Source organism: Amblyomma americanum, chromosome 1, assembly GCF_052857255.1.
Source record: "Amblyomma americanum isolate KBUSLIRL-KWMA chromosome 1, ASM5285725v1, whole genome shotgun sequence".
NCBI classification, from domain to species: Eukaryota; Metazoa; Arthropoda; class Arachnida; order Ixodida; family Ixodidae; genus Amblyomma; species Amblyomma americanum.
The window spans coordinates 443,436,571-443,451,498 of NC_135497.1; the positions used below are offsets into that span (position 1 = coordinate 443,436,571).

The 14,928-nt window shown below is 47.0% G+C and overlaps 1 long non-coding RNA gene and 1 pseudogene across 1 annotated transcript; one reads left to right on the forward strand and one right to left on the reverse strand.

The window, feature by feature from the left end:
• Positions 1-2,201: 2,201 nt before the first annotated feature.
• LOC144104087 (uncharacterized) lies at positions 2,202-3,333 on the forward strand. The gene is made up of 3 exons (XR_013308431.1): positions 2,202-2,444; positions 2,814-3,018; positions 3,227-3,333. It is a non-coding gene; the product is annotated as an uncharacterized LOC144104087 (long non-coding RNA).
• A 1,325-nt stretch (positions 3,334-4,658) lies between these two features.
• LOC144125521 (uncharacterized) lies at positions 4,659-6,095 on the reverse strand (annotated as a pseudogene).
• Positions 6,096-14,928: the final 8,833 nt, after the last annotated feature.

A 14,928-nucleotide genomic window follows, 5' to 3' on the forward strand; every position in this document is an offset into this window, starting at 1 on the left:
CATCAAGCTTGGCGGTGCCATGCCTAGTGTAGGCTGTGGAACGGCAAGCTGCGCCCACTTTCAGCTTAGGATGCTTTCGTTATTTGCAGCTGGTATCAAGTGCAGGTGGCAGGGGGTGGTTGCGCATTTAGGTGGCAGGGGGTGGGTGCGCATTTCCCACGTCCGATATGCTAGAAAGTTGAGACGGGTCTTATTCATGTAAACGTGGCTGCAAGACAATTGGCATCTGAAGTGCTCTATATATGTTTCATTGTCAGCAGTTTTTTAACTTTGTGAACAAAGTGACTGAAGGTATGCCTTAACTATATGTTTTGTTCTGAAAAAATAAACACTTTAAGTATTTACACAGCTGTGTCTGAACAATGTGTACATTTTCATGACATGTATGAGTTATGCAAATGGGAGGATCAAGAAAGAGTTTTTTGCATTAAAGTAAAACTGATGCACGATTACAGACCTCTGGAAATCCATCACAAAAATATCGAGGCTACCGGTCCATAGTTTTTATGCAAATGCAAAAATGAGCATTTTGCAATAAATACTCATGTTTTTTTGTACACTTACCATCAGAGGTAAGTTTCATGGTGCTGTTGTGGGCACTCCGGTGGGTGTCCTTGGGCCAGTCCCTGTTGAAAAAGAACAAATTCAGTGTAGGAGGCTCGAAACCAGGTGTTTTAGTGCTCAAATGCAATTTTTCTTAAACTAGATTTGCTTTGCGTATGTGAAAAAAAGATAGAGAGAACGAAGATGGGTACAGAAAAAGTAAAAAAGAGCGGCTCGCGCAAAGGGCGCTACCCCGCCTATAAAGACCCTAAAGCGCCCTCGGCCTCCCATTGCCCCAACCGGCGGAAGCCACGCGAAACCGCGAAAAAAAGCCATAACGAACTGGGCGAAACTGTTTCTGGGATCTTCACGAAAGCGGACGCAGCAGAAAGGAACGACCCGCCGCGGTGGCTCAGTGGTTAGGGCGCTCGGCTACTGATCCGGAATTCCCGGGTTCGAAACCGACCGCGGCGGCTGCGTTTTTATGGAGGAAAAACGCTAAGGCGCCCTTGTGCTGTGCGATGTCAGTGCACGTTAAAGACCCCCAGGTGGTCGAAATTATTCCGGAGCCCTCCACTACGGACCTATTTCTTCCTTTCTTCTTTCACTCCCTCCTTTATTCCTTCCCTTACGGCGCGTTCAGGTGTCCAAAGATATATGAGACAGATACTGCGCCATTTCCTTTCCCCAAAAACCAATTATTATTACTATTATTAAAGTAACGAGATTAGAGATGCGTCACGAGATAGGACTACTGTGAGGAGTTCGGTTCCCACCAGTATATGGTCCATCGTGCGCGCTTAGAGCGAGAAACGTCAGGGACAGCCGGGGCGGAGGGAAATTTCCAATGCTTAGAACAGGCGGCAGGTTGTACCACGTAAAAGCGGTGTCTGGAGCGGCAGTACTACAGTACACCATAGTTTCGAGCAACACTTCCGCGAGGCACACTGGGGAGTTCAGCACGAATATCGCCAATCAAAGCTGCCTGTGCATCTCAAGCATGCAACTCAAGGCATGCTTTCGACTTTCAGCGCACTGCCCCCACCTGAATTATGTGGCCCACCTGCCTCCTAGGTTGCTCTCTGATGGCTACCTGCCAGAGCCTTGCCCATCCGTGATTGTGACGTCACAACGCAGACACCGACAACGACGACGCGGATTTTCTTGTGAACTAGGCCTAAAGCAATCGCGTTATTAGTTGGAAAACTTCTTAAACAAAATATTAAGGAATAAAAATGCGATAGTCTTTAGGTGCCTGCTATGTGTTCTACTATGAGTGTCTAATGTTCCTCTGATTTTTCCGCCAAATGTCTGATTGGAACTGGCTGTCTTGACCCGCCGCCGTGGCTCAGTGGTTAAGGCGCTGGTTTACTAAGTCAGAATACTCGGATTCAAACCCGACCGCGGCGGCCGCTTTTCAATGGAAGAGAAACGCAAGAAGCGCCCTTGTGATGGGCGATGTAAGTGCACGTTAAAGATCCACACGTGGTCGAAATTATTATTCCGTAGACCTCCAATATAGGCTCCGTACACTGGTCAGAGGGCGCTACGGAGCAGCGCCGCGCTCAGCGCCGCCGTGGCAGATTCCGCCTTACTGAGCCGGCGGGGGTGGCAAGGCGCAAGGTGCCCACTTGCTCTTTTCGCCTTCGTGTGCACGGCCAGCGTCCGCTTTCGTGTTGCGTCCACGGTCGGCACGATCCTCTGCTATGTCCCAGGTGGTTTTAGCGGGGTTTAGGCCCATTAAGGGTACAGAAGAATATTTTCATCCCGCCTCTCTGACGAGCGGGAAGAAGTTGTACGACGCTGGACACGTTTCCTTTGTGACGGAAGTTGACGGCGTGAACGTGCGGGCGAAGTGCCGCTCTCAACAAGGGAAACAAGTTTACGACGTTTCTTTGCACGTGAGTAAAGTTGTGGCATTTTTAACGTGGCAACAGCCACTGCTGAATACGGACCCCACTTTCGGCGGTGCACGTTTTGTATCGTTCGTAGCATGTGGATACGCGAACCGCTTTTCAAATCTCCGTGAGGCTTGTTTCAGCGACATTATCATGTGCACGAATAAGCAACATCGCTTCTCAGGAATATGATTGCCTTACATAGTGGAGTTTTTCAAGTCTCTTAGGAGGGTTTGTAAAGGTATTGCGCGGTGGGAACGTAATTAATCAAAATATGCGGGCATCACGTGCGAACGTTCTCTTGTTGTTGGGTGGCTAGTTTGGCGGTCATAGTTTGTGTAAACTGTTGCATTTACATTGTGTTCACCGCAGATAAACAAGAATGACCGCGAACTGCAAGCTGGACTTTGCAGTTGCAGGTACGGCGCTGCAGGGTCTTGCAAACACTGCGCGGCTGTCGCGCTGCATGTCAACATGCACGACGACATCTCCTGCACATCTGAGAGGCAGAGGTGGGGAAGACCATCGAAAAAGGCCCGTGTGGACGATAAAGCGTCGATTGAAGAACTTTTTGGTGGTAAGCATTGCATTTCACTGCTGAAGTAATGGAAGTTAAATGTAGTGCCTATTTTTATTATGTATTGCCCGACATTTCGGCATTAGTTCAGAAACTTATTGCTTGTTACGCAGTGGTAGAAGACAATAATGCTTGTGCTTTTCAGTCTGTTTCCACAAAGCATGCCCCAGCTTTATTTCAGCTAATGCACATGCATATTTTCTTTCAGCTAACAAGCACCCACATGTTGGTGGTGGAGAGCCTCCCAACCCGTTGGACCCAAGCTTTCTGATAAAGCACTTCCCCGACATTCAATGTCCAATGTCTAGAATTTTGAAAGCACAAAATGAAAATGATGAAAGTGCATGCAAGACAGTCTTGCAAGATATCATAAAGTAGTACTTGAAGAAGAAATAGAAAAACTCTGGAGTCTTTTGCAAGAACCAAATAAGGCTCTGCACTCTTTAATGGTAACAGCAAAGTTTCCAAAAATATTAATTAAAAAAAGGAGTACGAAGAAGAAATGCCAGCAGAAGTTGCAGCGTACTACACCAAGAACATAAAATGCTTAAGTGCTCTGCACCTATGTGCACTGACAAAGGGGCAGGTTAATAATCACAGGTAGGTGCTTCACCTCCTTGTTCATATGTCACCTTGGAGAGTTGCAATGTAACGTATCTCCTAATTATCCTGTTAAAATTTATAACAGGTGGCACAGAGAAAGAAGATTAAGAATAACTTGTTCGCAAGCACACATGATACTGAGAACAAGGAAGCCTCCTCAAGACCTCTTGAAGAAAATTCTGCATCGTCGAGGGTTTTGCTCTGAGGCCACATCATATGGTACGTTTTCCAATATCACAACATCGCACGTTGGGCTGACTGAAAGTTACTTTTCAGGCATGAAAATGGAGCCAGTGGCACGCAAGAACTTTGAGGAGAAAGTTTGTGCAGATGTGTTAGAGGTAAGCTACATGTGTACAACCTGCTTGACTTAAAAATTTGTGATTTCACATTTGGTAGCCTCATTGCTTTCATATTTGCACATGACCATTGCACTTTCATGTCTGCATTTGCATTCTTTATATTAATTGTGTACTTGTGGGACATACGCTTCAGAAAAGTACTTTTTCAATTTTCATTTGCTTCAGAAAAATATTATTTCTTTTTCCTGACTGGACTTGTGGTCCATACAGCCCAGCCGTGGCTTTGCGCAAGCCCTGATGGGCTCTTTGAACCGGCAAAGGGTGTTTGCCTTTTAGAGATAAAGTGCCCGTTTTCAGGACGGAACAGCGACATCATTGATGTAGAGCAGGAGGTTACATTTGTGCCGTACATTAAGTACAAGAATGGCAAATTGACGCTCCTAGCAAGTCACCGATATTACACACAGGTGCAACTGTTAATATATGTGTGTAATCTCAATGAATGTTTTTTTTTGTTTATTCAGAACAACAAAACATCACCATCATTGTAGAGAAAGACGATGACTTCCTATGTTCCACTGTGCGAGCACTGGAGGACTTTTACTTTATGTGGCTGCTCCCCGCCCTTGTCAAGTCCACGAGAGTGTGATTAACCTTTCGTTTGAATAAAAAGATGTGTGGAAATGAGAATATAGCGTAGGTCTGCTGATTGTAGATGGTGCAGCACTTCAAACCTCACTGTTCGGAGCTTATAATAGGCGGCTGGAGATTTGCCAAGACGCAGCAGACATGAAATACGTCGCTCATCTGCAATCAGCTCTGTGGGTATGCGTGTGTTGAGGATGTTGAACATCTTTATGCGCTGGATAATTTTTTCCACATGAATTCGCACCTGTGCAATTTGGTACGTCTCATGCACCTCACTTTCAGAAAATTTGTCCTGACCTTGCAAAAATGGGGGCATCACTAATACAGCCCGCACCTCTTCAAGGCCTGCCTTTATACCCGAAACCTCTTATCGGCCATCACAACATCGCCTGGTTGCACTAGGTCTAGAAACCCAGAATCCACTGTAATAAAGGAATCTGAACACCTGCCTCCGTATGCCTTTGAGCAGAAGTAGCCTGCACCACATGGCGTGATTCCAACAAGAAATTTCAGAGTATATCCTCCTTTGTAATGTAAATACAGCACACGCTGTTGCTGTACAGTGTACGGTTGTTCTGTACGGACTTCTGTACAATCAATTATCATCGAGCAGTCCTGGTAGTGAACTTTAAGGCAATTTGGCATTGTCTGCCTAATGACATGATCAGGAGGGCGATATATCCACTTCTGCGTGGCAATGCTAAGTGTTTTAAGAACACTCTTAAAATGACGAGAGGCTGTGTCCTGGACACGCAGAAAAGCACTGCAAGAGATGAGTAAGTGATCCCAAGATTAAGCTCCATCAAAAACAGCACAAGCCTATCGGTTATTGGCACATCACAAGTTCGCTCAGCAGAACGGGGCATTATGCTAAGCAGGAGGGCATATATGTCGGGGGACACGCCACATAGATCCTTCATGGCAGCTGCACATGCTTGGACACTGTCGTATCCTGTGAGGCAAGCTGTCCTGCTGTCTCTACCAGACTGGTGGGAAACCACTGCAGTCTTGCACTGTACTTCCGCGTCGCAAACAATTTTGTGGTTGACTTGAGTGCACGCCTTATTGCCTCGTGCCGAACACAGGAACACCGAAAATGTGATGGAACATCTTGCAATGTTGTCGGTTTGGCAAGACTGCGTAGAAAAGAAAAAACAGGTATCAGTCATAAAACTGGACAGCTATGTCACCTGCACTGCAGTGAGATGCATATACATAAATTAGAGGTTAAACACTTTAATTCACAGTAACGAGAGCAGGCAGTAAACTGCTGAAATTTCACACTTACACTCTGCATGTAACATGTACACAGAGACGGCTTTGCATCAAAATAAAGAATGGCAGCGTCATTGTTCCATGCCCATCCCGGTTGCTTACCTCGTCTTTTTGTGCAGCGTCAACAGCCATGCAAAGTACCTCCAGGTTGGATGGCTCTTGATTCAGGGGATCCGTTTCAGAGGTGTCTTCTTCAGTGATTGATGCCGTGTCTTTTTCGCTAACAGTGGCAGATGCCTGCTTTGGCATTACTGAGGCAGACGATGCCCTAGCCCTCCTCCTCCTATGCAACCTGAAGCATATGAAACATTCGAAATTTCATATTCTCCTTGTGGTCTTTCTTCTGATCGTTATATAATGAAAATTACCAGCTGCTTTCAAATTCTGCAGACTAATTGAACTTAGAATTGCACACAGTAGTTCAAATATTGAATTCTTATAGGTGGTTCACAGTGCTAAAAGACATTTCATACCTTTCATATCGTGCAAGCTGCTTAGTAGCATCGACGTGGCTGACCCTGTATGCATCCGGTAATATGGTTGGGTAGTACCCTGGATGCGATGCGATCCTACTCTTCTCTCCATTGACGAAATGCTTAGAGCATATTCTTGTCCTCTCATTCGTCACCCACTCGGAACCGTCGGCCAGGCTGAAAAAGACGACACAGCATTGTTTACACCACAAAATCCTCAACCCACAGAGGGCGGAGGCAGGCAATACATGCATAATGTTTCCCTAATTGGCCTGCAATTTTACAGAACACAAGTTGTTTACACTACGGAGCAGTGGTCTGCGTACACCGCATAAAAGTTCTACCGGCACGCTCTATCATGTTTGCCACACTTTTCGCCATTTGCAGGGCCCAAAATAGCTTTGACACATGAGCCAACCGCACTCCTAGCGAATGTGCATGCACGATAACTTCTTCCGTACCCAACCCGGTGCGCCGTGCGAACGTTCCTATGCAAGTGCAGTATGTACATACATGTGAGGAAGTTTGTACGTAGGCGCGACTAAAGAAGTACAATCGAAGAAATGCAGCGCGGACAAACGCCATAGAAAGTTAAGTGCGGCGATATATCCGCGATGAGAATGACACGTATGCGTAGGTACATATGCACGAGGTTCGAACAAAATTTCCGCAAACTTCACCGCCCGGAGCGCGGCGAGGCGTTCACATTTAAAATTACCACTCGCAGTATGAAACTGCTAAACGTACTATGTTAAAAAGACGCTAAGACTGGTGTTAAATGCGACAAAGAACTTACTTGATTCCCGCACTGCCGTGATCCACTTCTTTCGTCGATCTCTTTCGTACGGCCTACCTGGAAATCTGTACAGCTTAATGCCAAACTGTCCTTCGCGGCTATGGCAATCCTTCACGCAACAGTACCGACAACTGCTTTTTCTTTTCGCATTTTTTTTTGCCGAGGCCACCGCCACTACTACTGCTTGCCATCGTTGCAACGCGACTGAAAGCGTGCAGCCGGTGCAGCTGAGCGCGGCGGCGGTGCTTCCATTCAGCCGGCCCACAGACTCACTGGAGCGGCGCTAGGTGGCGCAAGGATCGTGACCAAACTTGACTCTGCGGAGCCTATAGCACTCCTTTTTTCCTTTCTTCTTTCAATCCCTCCTTTACCCCTTCCCTTACAGCACGGTTCGGCTGTCCACCAAAATGTGTGACAGTTACTGCGTTCTTTTCTTTCCACAAAACCAATATTCATTTTTTCAGCTTGTCATGCCCCTCCATGGTATGCATGAGTGATCTGCTCCTAGAACATCGAAGCACCTAGTGTTGGATTATCACATGGAATTACCGTAATCGCGCCCGCTAATCAACATTATTTACCCAATGATCACCACTAATGCGACTTAAATTTATTTCCCAGGGTCGGGCGTCAGCAAAAGCCCTCACATTAACAGCCCCACTGCAAGCCCATGACAGCCAGGATGCCGTATTATGGCTCTGAGATAAAGCTCTATGCTCAGCGCTTTTACATTCGGGCGCTCACCCGTCTGTATTGGCAGCATCGTCAGCAAGGCTCACCTGCTGCAAGCCAGCACTAAGCTTCTTCGGTATGGTCCCGAGCCAAGCGATAAGAATCGCTCCCACGTTCCCGACCCGAGTACCCCGAAAAGCGTCGCCCAGGCGGACTCCGGGCGAAACGGAGAGGCCGCCGCAGCGCGCCAGCGGCCACAATTCTTCCCAAATGACCGTGACTAAGCTGAGGGAACTAATGCGGCCTCATTCCCGGTAGAAGACGGTCTGCGTGGGAAAACGGCGGCGGATTAGCGGTCGTCGTCTGCCAGCCTTCACAGGCGTCGCCAGAAACGAAATAACACTTTGGCCTACTGGACCCGACCGTGCGTTCTTGTCCGGGGCGTCGACTGACATCTGAAGAACAGGTGTTGGCGGTGCGCGGAATCTTTCGGCTGGCTACGAGATCATCTCCCTCCACCGTCGACGTAGACACCAGGGCATCCTCCTCTCTCCCTGGCTCGACACGTCCGAGGGTGTGTCCATGTGTGCGGTGGTACGTGATAATGCAAGATAGGCCACTCCCACCCTGGTGCAGACGTCCTCAACCTGGGGAATCTAGGGACGGAGAACAGTATAAAACTGGACAGCGAGTGCAGTGAAAAGCGTGCTCTATTTGTGTGCCCCCTTAATCACGCTCGATCATGCTCCGTTTTGAGGCTCCTTGAGCCTCCTTTTAAGAACCTCTCTTCGGAGTGTTCTTTTTGACCTCTATCTACGTAAATAATGTAAATAAACCCTCTTGTAACCTTCCTTACATCATCCAACTCCTTTATCTCGTCGGCAGTCCATTCCTGGTGATGGTGGCGGTGTTCGGAGCAAGCGTCGTTCCTGACCTGTGGTCCCGTCAAGAACGACTCCGAACCCCTCATATTCAATAGCGCAAACAACGTTGGCGAGGGGAGACAACCCTGCCGAACCGCACAGGTGACGGGGAAGGGGGAAATCTCCTAGCCATGCTGTGGATATCGTCGTATGACATAATGAGCTTATTGAAGCCCTGCGGGACCCCGAAAGCCATGAGTGCTCCAAAAGGTGGCGCCACAAGCGTTGGTGGCAGAGAGGGGAAAGTGAGCCGAGAGAGGCGGTAGTGCAAATATCATAGTACTGAGGAGCGCGCCGCGCGTATTCATGCTAGGCGGGCGAGGGCTTGCTCTGTCAGTCGATTCGCGAGCGATGTAACTAGTCTCCTCGTTGCCAGGATGAGCCACTGGAGCGGGCAGCCAGATGATTTTATGGGACGAGACGAGACGGTGCCAGAACGTAAGTTGGCGATGGCCGGGATTGCCAGCCGTCCAACCGCGTAGCTGTAGAGTGCAGTCTTGGAGTCATTGAAAAAATATTCCGCGGAGGTTTGTGTGATGGCAAGCGCAATATCTGCCTCCTCGGCGTCTCCAGAGGCCGAAGTGTAGACTGAGGCAGTAAGAGTGGGTAGGAGAGAGTTGTCAGTGACTGCAAGGGTGTGGGCTGGGTAGCGGCGGTACGGGGCGGCATCCATGTAAAGAGCTATTTACACGGGCGATGTTATCCCTCCCAAAGTGAGGGCGGCTGCGAACACGTCATGCCTTCGAGAGTGCTGGCGGCGACGCAATTTCCGGTTTTGGTCCAGCGGCCGCCGCCAACGGGGGAGGGGACACAAGCGTTTGCGGGTCGGTAGGCTGGAAACGCTGATTGGTCCAAAAAAGTGAGGTCACGCCTGTAACGTCATGGTCACGTGACTTTTATTGACGTCATGTCCGGTTGGGGACAGACACATTTTCTCTAGAGTTTTCTCGGAATTACCCACGTTTGTGAAAGCGTGCGCGGGATAAAAAAGCGCATCTTTACCTCCACCCCACCAAGTTCGACCACTTTGCCGAGCGGGGTGCAGTTGAACAACCCTTGCCTAAATGCTCCCGCCATTCACGTTTACCCACCGCCCCCCCCCCCACGACACTTTACCGAACTCCGTTGCTTTGTCGCCTTTTTTATTTTTATTATGTGTGTTTGTGTTTGCATGCACAGTGCACGTGTCTCTACTTAAGCTAACTGCGCCGCTGATTCCGCATTGACTACTCCTGCCCACAAGGCTCCAGGGAAGTGTCCTGCCATGTCTGCGCTTTATTCTGTTTTTTTTTTACTCGTTTTGGCCAGCGGCACGCGAGCACACGCATCTCCGCGAATCCGCCACCGTCTGTTTCTGTACTCGCCGCCGCTCTGCCTTGAGGGGCGACCATTCTCCCCTCCCGCTCCTCGTTTTCCTTTTTTTCTTTCTCTTTTTTTTTCTGCACGCTCCCAGCGGCTTCTCGGTGGACAGGGTGCGACAGCGCGTTTTCCTATTTATTACTCTTTCTCTCTTTTCTAGTATTTTTCTTTTGTGTAGATCTTCTTTCCAGCACCCGATTGCTTGCTGCTATTTTCATGTGGCGGACATGTGTGCAAATTACAACTCCTCAAGAACGGGAGGAAGATCGCTGTAACTTCACGCTTGAGAAAGGACAGGCTCTGTCCGAAACGTCGACTCAAAATAAATCAGTCTAAATGAAGCGTCTCCCAACTTTACATATATATATTTAGTTACCCTTGATGTAGTGTCTCTGTACACCAACATACCGCATGATGATGGCATCCGAGCTCTGGTCGCATTCTATGGAAAACACAAAAACGCTGATGCTCCTAGCCAAAGTACCATCGCTGCACTTACTGATCTTGTCCTCAAGCTCCACTTTTTTGAATTCAACAACTCCTTTTACCTACAAACGAGTGGTACCGCTATGGGAACGAAAATGGCGCCAAACTATGCCTACATATATATGCATAGAATTGAATCGGAGTTTATCCGCTCATACCCAACAAAAACGGCTTTTTACAAACGCTTCCTAGACAACATATTCATGGTATGGACGAAAACAGAGGACCAATTCATCCGGTTTGTTTCAGCATTTAACAACGTACATCCAAACATCTGTTTCACACACCCTTACTCCACCAGTCAAATTAATTTCTTGGACGTCTCAATTCGAATAGAGAAGGGTACCTTAATCACCAGTGTCTATAGAAAGCCCACGGATAGGCAACAGTACTTTCATTACAAGAGCTGCCACCCACGCCACTGCAAAACTTCAATTCCATATTCCCAAGCCATCAGATTCAAACGGATCTGCTCACAACCAGAAGACTTCGAAGAAAATTCTAGCCGTATGCGGGAGGTTCTGAGGGACCAATGCTATCCGGCCTCTATTATTGATGATGCCGTTACGAAAGCGGAAGCAACAGATCGTAATAAAATGTTTTGGGATCCCCCATCAGCAACCGCAAATGAACACCGCTCTAATCTCGTCTTAACCTTCGCAAACAACCTTCCTAATGTCAACAAAACTCTAAAAAAAACATTTCAACGTAATCGAACAAAACGATCGACTGTCAAAAATTTTTCCAACAGTTCTACGGGTTACCTACAGACTACCAAAAAACATACAGAATTATGTAGTTCACTCTACTGTCAATAATGGAAAGCCTGTGGTTTGCCTACCTTGCAGGAAGAATCGCTGTCGAGTTTGCCAGCACATGCGGACAACAACACTAGCTCAAAGCACACACTCTAACTTCAAACACTCCATCCGTGAAAACTTGAACTGTGACAGTAGTAACGTAGTATGCATGCTCGAGTGTGGCGATTGTCAGATGCAATACATTGGCCAAACCGAGAATTCCTTCCGAATTAGATTCAACAGCCACCGCGCGCACACCAGATCTCTTCCTCTCCTCCCCCTGTCGAAACACCTTTCCCAGGAAGGTCACGAGTTTCACAAACTAAAAGTTACGCTGCTACAGAGTGGCCTCCAAAATACCCGTGAGCGTGAGCAAAGACAATCATGTTTTATATATAAGTTTAGTACTTGGCAGGTATGAATGAGAACCCCGGTACTCTCTCCACACTTCAGAGGTCACAGTCCTAGCCCTACTGAAATTCACAGCACCCCGACTGCATCGCCTGAGGTCATGCCAATTTGCGTGCTTGCTTCCACATGCCGCCCTTCTCCTCCCCCTGCCATTCTTTCATGGTCATGACCAGAGAAAACAGTTGTGACAGCAAAGCATATTGCCTATTCCCCCCTCAACTTTTGATATTTTTTATATATTTTATTTCTTTATTTTTTCCTGCTTTGTAGATAATAGAGCGTGATGCTCCATATAGGGCAGTAACCCATTGCAATAATGCACACTTGGGCGATTTCGCGCCTTCGTTCCCCATTTTCTTTCTGTTACTCTCCCCTCCCTCTCAATTTTTAGGAAGGAGCCCTCTTTTTGTCTCCGCGACGGAAGGCGGGCGGAGGCACCTTCGACGCATCTTCGCGTTTCGTAACTTCACTTAATTGAGGTCTCCTTCGTTTTAAAATTGCGCTCGTGGCGGGAGGCGTTCCGGAACGACGCTGACCTCCGACGCCGCGCGAATGCAGAAGCATATATAGATTTGCGCCGGGATGCAGGAAACTCAGGCGCCAGACGCCTCTAAGTAGGTAGAAAACAGTGCCTTCCACTGGCTCCATGGTATTGGTGGCTGATCCGGGGTTTTCAGGAATGTACGAGGGGGCGTAAGATCCCGTGAAACTCATAGTAAAGGATTACCTCGTCGGCACGTTGTTGTATTGTAGATGCAAGATCGAATGACACACCGGAGCGAGCAATGTCATGCTGACGCCAAGTTTCCTCCGACCCCCCCCCTACTTTTCCTGCGTCACGTATACGCGGTGTCAAGCAACATGCATGTGACTGAAACTGAAACTCTGAAGAAGAGAAACTGAAAGTAAGAGAACTGAATTTGAAAATAAGAGAAGAGAAACTGAAACTGCCGCACAGTTCATAACCTGAAGGACACAACAGTATCACGTATTACTTAACGTCTTCATAAAACCGCTGTTTGTTCTATAAGATTAGCAGCATTAGTATATGTTTGCTATTAATAACACCCAGGTAATGAACATGATTTACCAACTTAAGTAGTTTGGGTTGTGGTGGAACACATGCCTTTGTGTATACGTCAGAAATTAAATTGTGAAGCAAGCCTTGAAACTGCCTGTGCATTTCTCATACAAAAAGGGAAAAAAGCTATCTTGCTTTCATAGCATGCGTGTCATCTATATCAGATGTGATTGTAATCTTGAGATATAATTTGAAATGACCCATGCTGGCTGCCATGAAAAATCACTTTTTAAATTCTTCAACAAACCTCATAACTCATTTATGTCACGAAAGGAATGAAATGCTTCACTTATGTCTCATTGCTTTGGTACAGTCATGGTTCATTATGCAATGTAAAATCTGATTTAGGAATATTTTTGTTACTTGTTGCACGGTTTGTTCCTGAAATTCAGCACATCCGCCAGTGTTGCGTTCCCCCGTGGTTTTCTTTTTTATTAATTGACTACAGATGAATAGCCAACGCATCCTTCGCCGATCGCCCAGTGGTGGTATGTGCCATCTTTTGATAGGCTAACAATATCAACAACATTCGTCTTTCACTTTCAATCATATATGTGCTGCACTATACTTTTTCTTCTATTTTGTATTGTTTCCATCCATAATGATGTCCGAGTTTAAAGACAAATCCTCAATGCTTGCAGATATTTACTATGTGCCCAATTTTCGTTATTGCGACAATGATGGCACAATATGTAATGAAGAAGTTAATATATATTTCACCACTTCAGTTCGCAAAAAGACTATGAGAGAGAAAGAGAGCAAATCACTCACAGCCAAAGTACCTTTCACATACTTCTAAGCTGTGCAGATAAAACGACTAAAAAGGTAATTTTCCCTAAACTCATTCCATACTACGGCCGGCTTTCAGGCTAATTGTGAGAAATGTCTGTGTAAGCATGGAGAAAGGGTTGAGCCGGAATGCTGTCATGATTCATGGAAGAAAAAGACAGTAGGCATGGGAGGCACTGGGGAGAAGAAGAAGAGGCACTGGCCACGCTATCAGCTTCCGCAAGTTAGGTTCACGCAAGATCCGCTGCAGGTTGATCTGATCTCCTTGCCACTAGTTGCTGATACGCAGGCTAACCCCGTCTTCTATTACGACCATATTTGCCCGTCCCATGCGAAACATATGCCCGCAAATATCCTAAACGGTCTTCTTTCTGAACACCTACAGAATTTTCTTCATCTTACTGTTCTATCCAGTGATGCCTCCGGCAGCTGTGAGAAGGCGGCGATTGGGATATAATCGCAAGATCTGGCTTGGAGCTATTCCGTCCGTATCCCTGGTTATACTCCTATATTCTTCGTAGAGCTTTTGGCTATTGGTTTGGCTTTTCTCAAACTTCCCAGGCATGTAGCACGGGTTCTTATTCTTGCAGACTGCCTTTCAGTTCTAGTCTCTCTCCAAAATTCCGGAAAATCTTTATTGAATCGATCGCTTAGGTTTTTTGTTCCGTGCACAGTACGTGAGATCCGCTTTGTCCGGGTACCAGCAGGCACTCGGGTGTCTATTTTAACGAGGTGACTGATTTATTGGCAAGGTTAGCTCTAAGCGCTCCTGTAAACTATCCCGTCCCTCACCTCATTCTGTTGGAAACTTCACGTTTCCAGCTTTTCCAAAATATTGCAGCCAGCTTGAGTGATCCGTTGCTCAATACCACGAATTTCCACCACTTAAAGTACCCATGGAATGTCCGGTGGTGTAAATCAAGGTGTTGTGAAGTGTCCATGACACTTCTGCGATGCAAAATTCTTCACTTAAATTTGTACTTACGCAAATGCGGGTTCACTGCGACAAACCTATGTGTCTCATGTGGGCAAGTTGAAACATTAGATCATTTTCTCCTCTCTTGCCGGTGGTTCGCAGTTCAAGGAAAGCAGTATTTGGAGGTCCCTCGTTCGAGGTTAGGACTCCCTCTGTCTCTTCCAGTTCTTCTCTAGTTCGGTGCGAGCGCCAAGGAATTCCCGTTAAGTAGTGTTTGTGGCTACCTTTATGATTACATAAGTATAACTTACCTTGTTAGCTGTATACAAAATTCTGTCTCATGTCCAAAATGCTTGATTCTATTCCTGGTAATTCA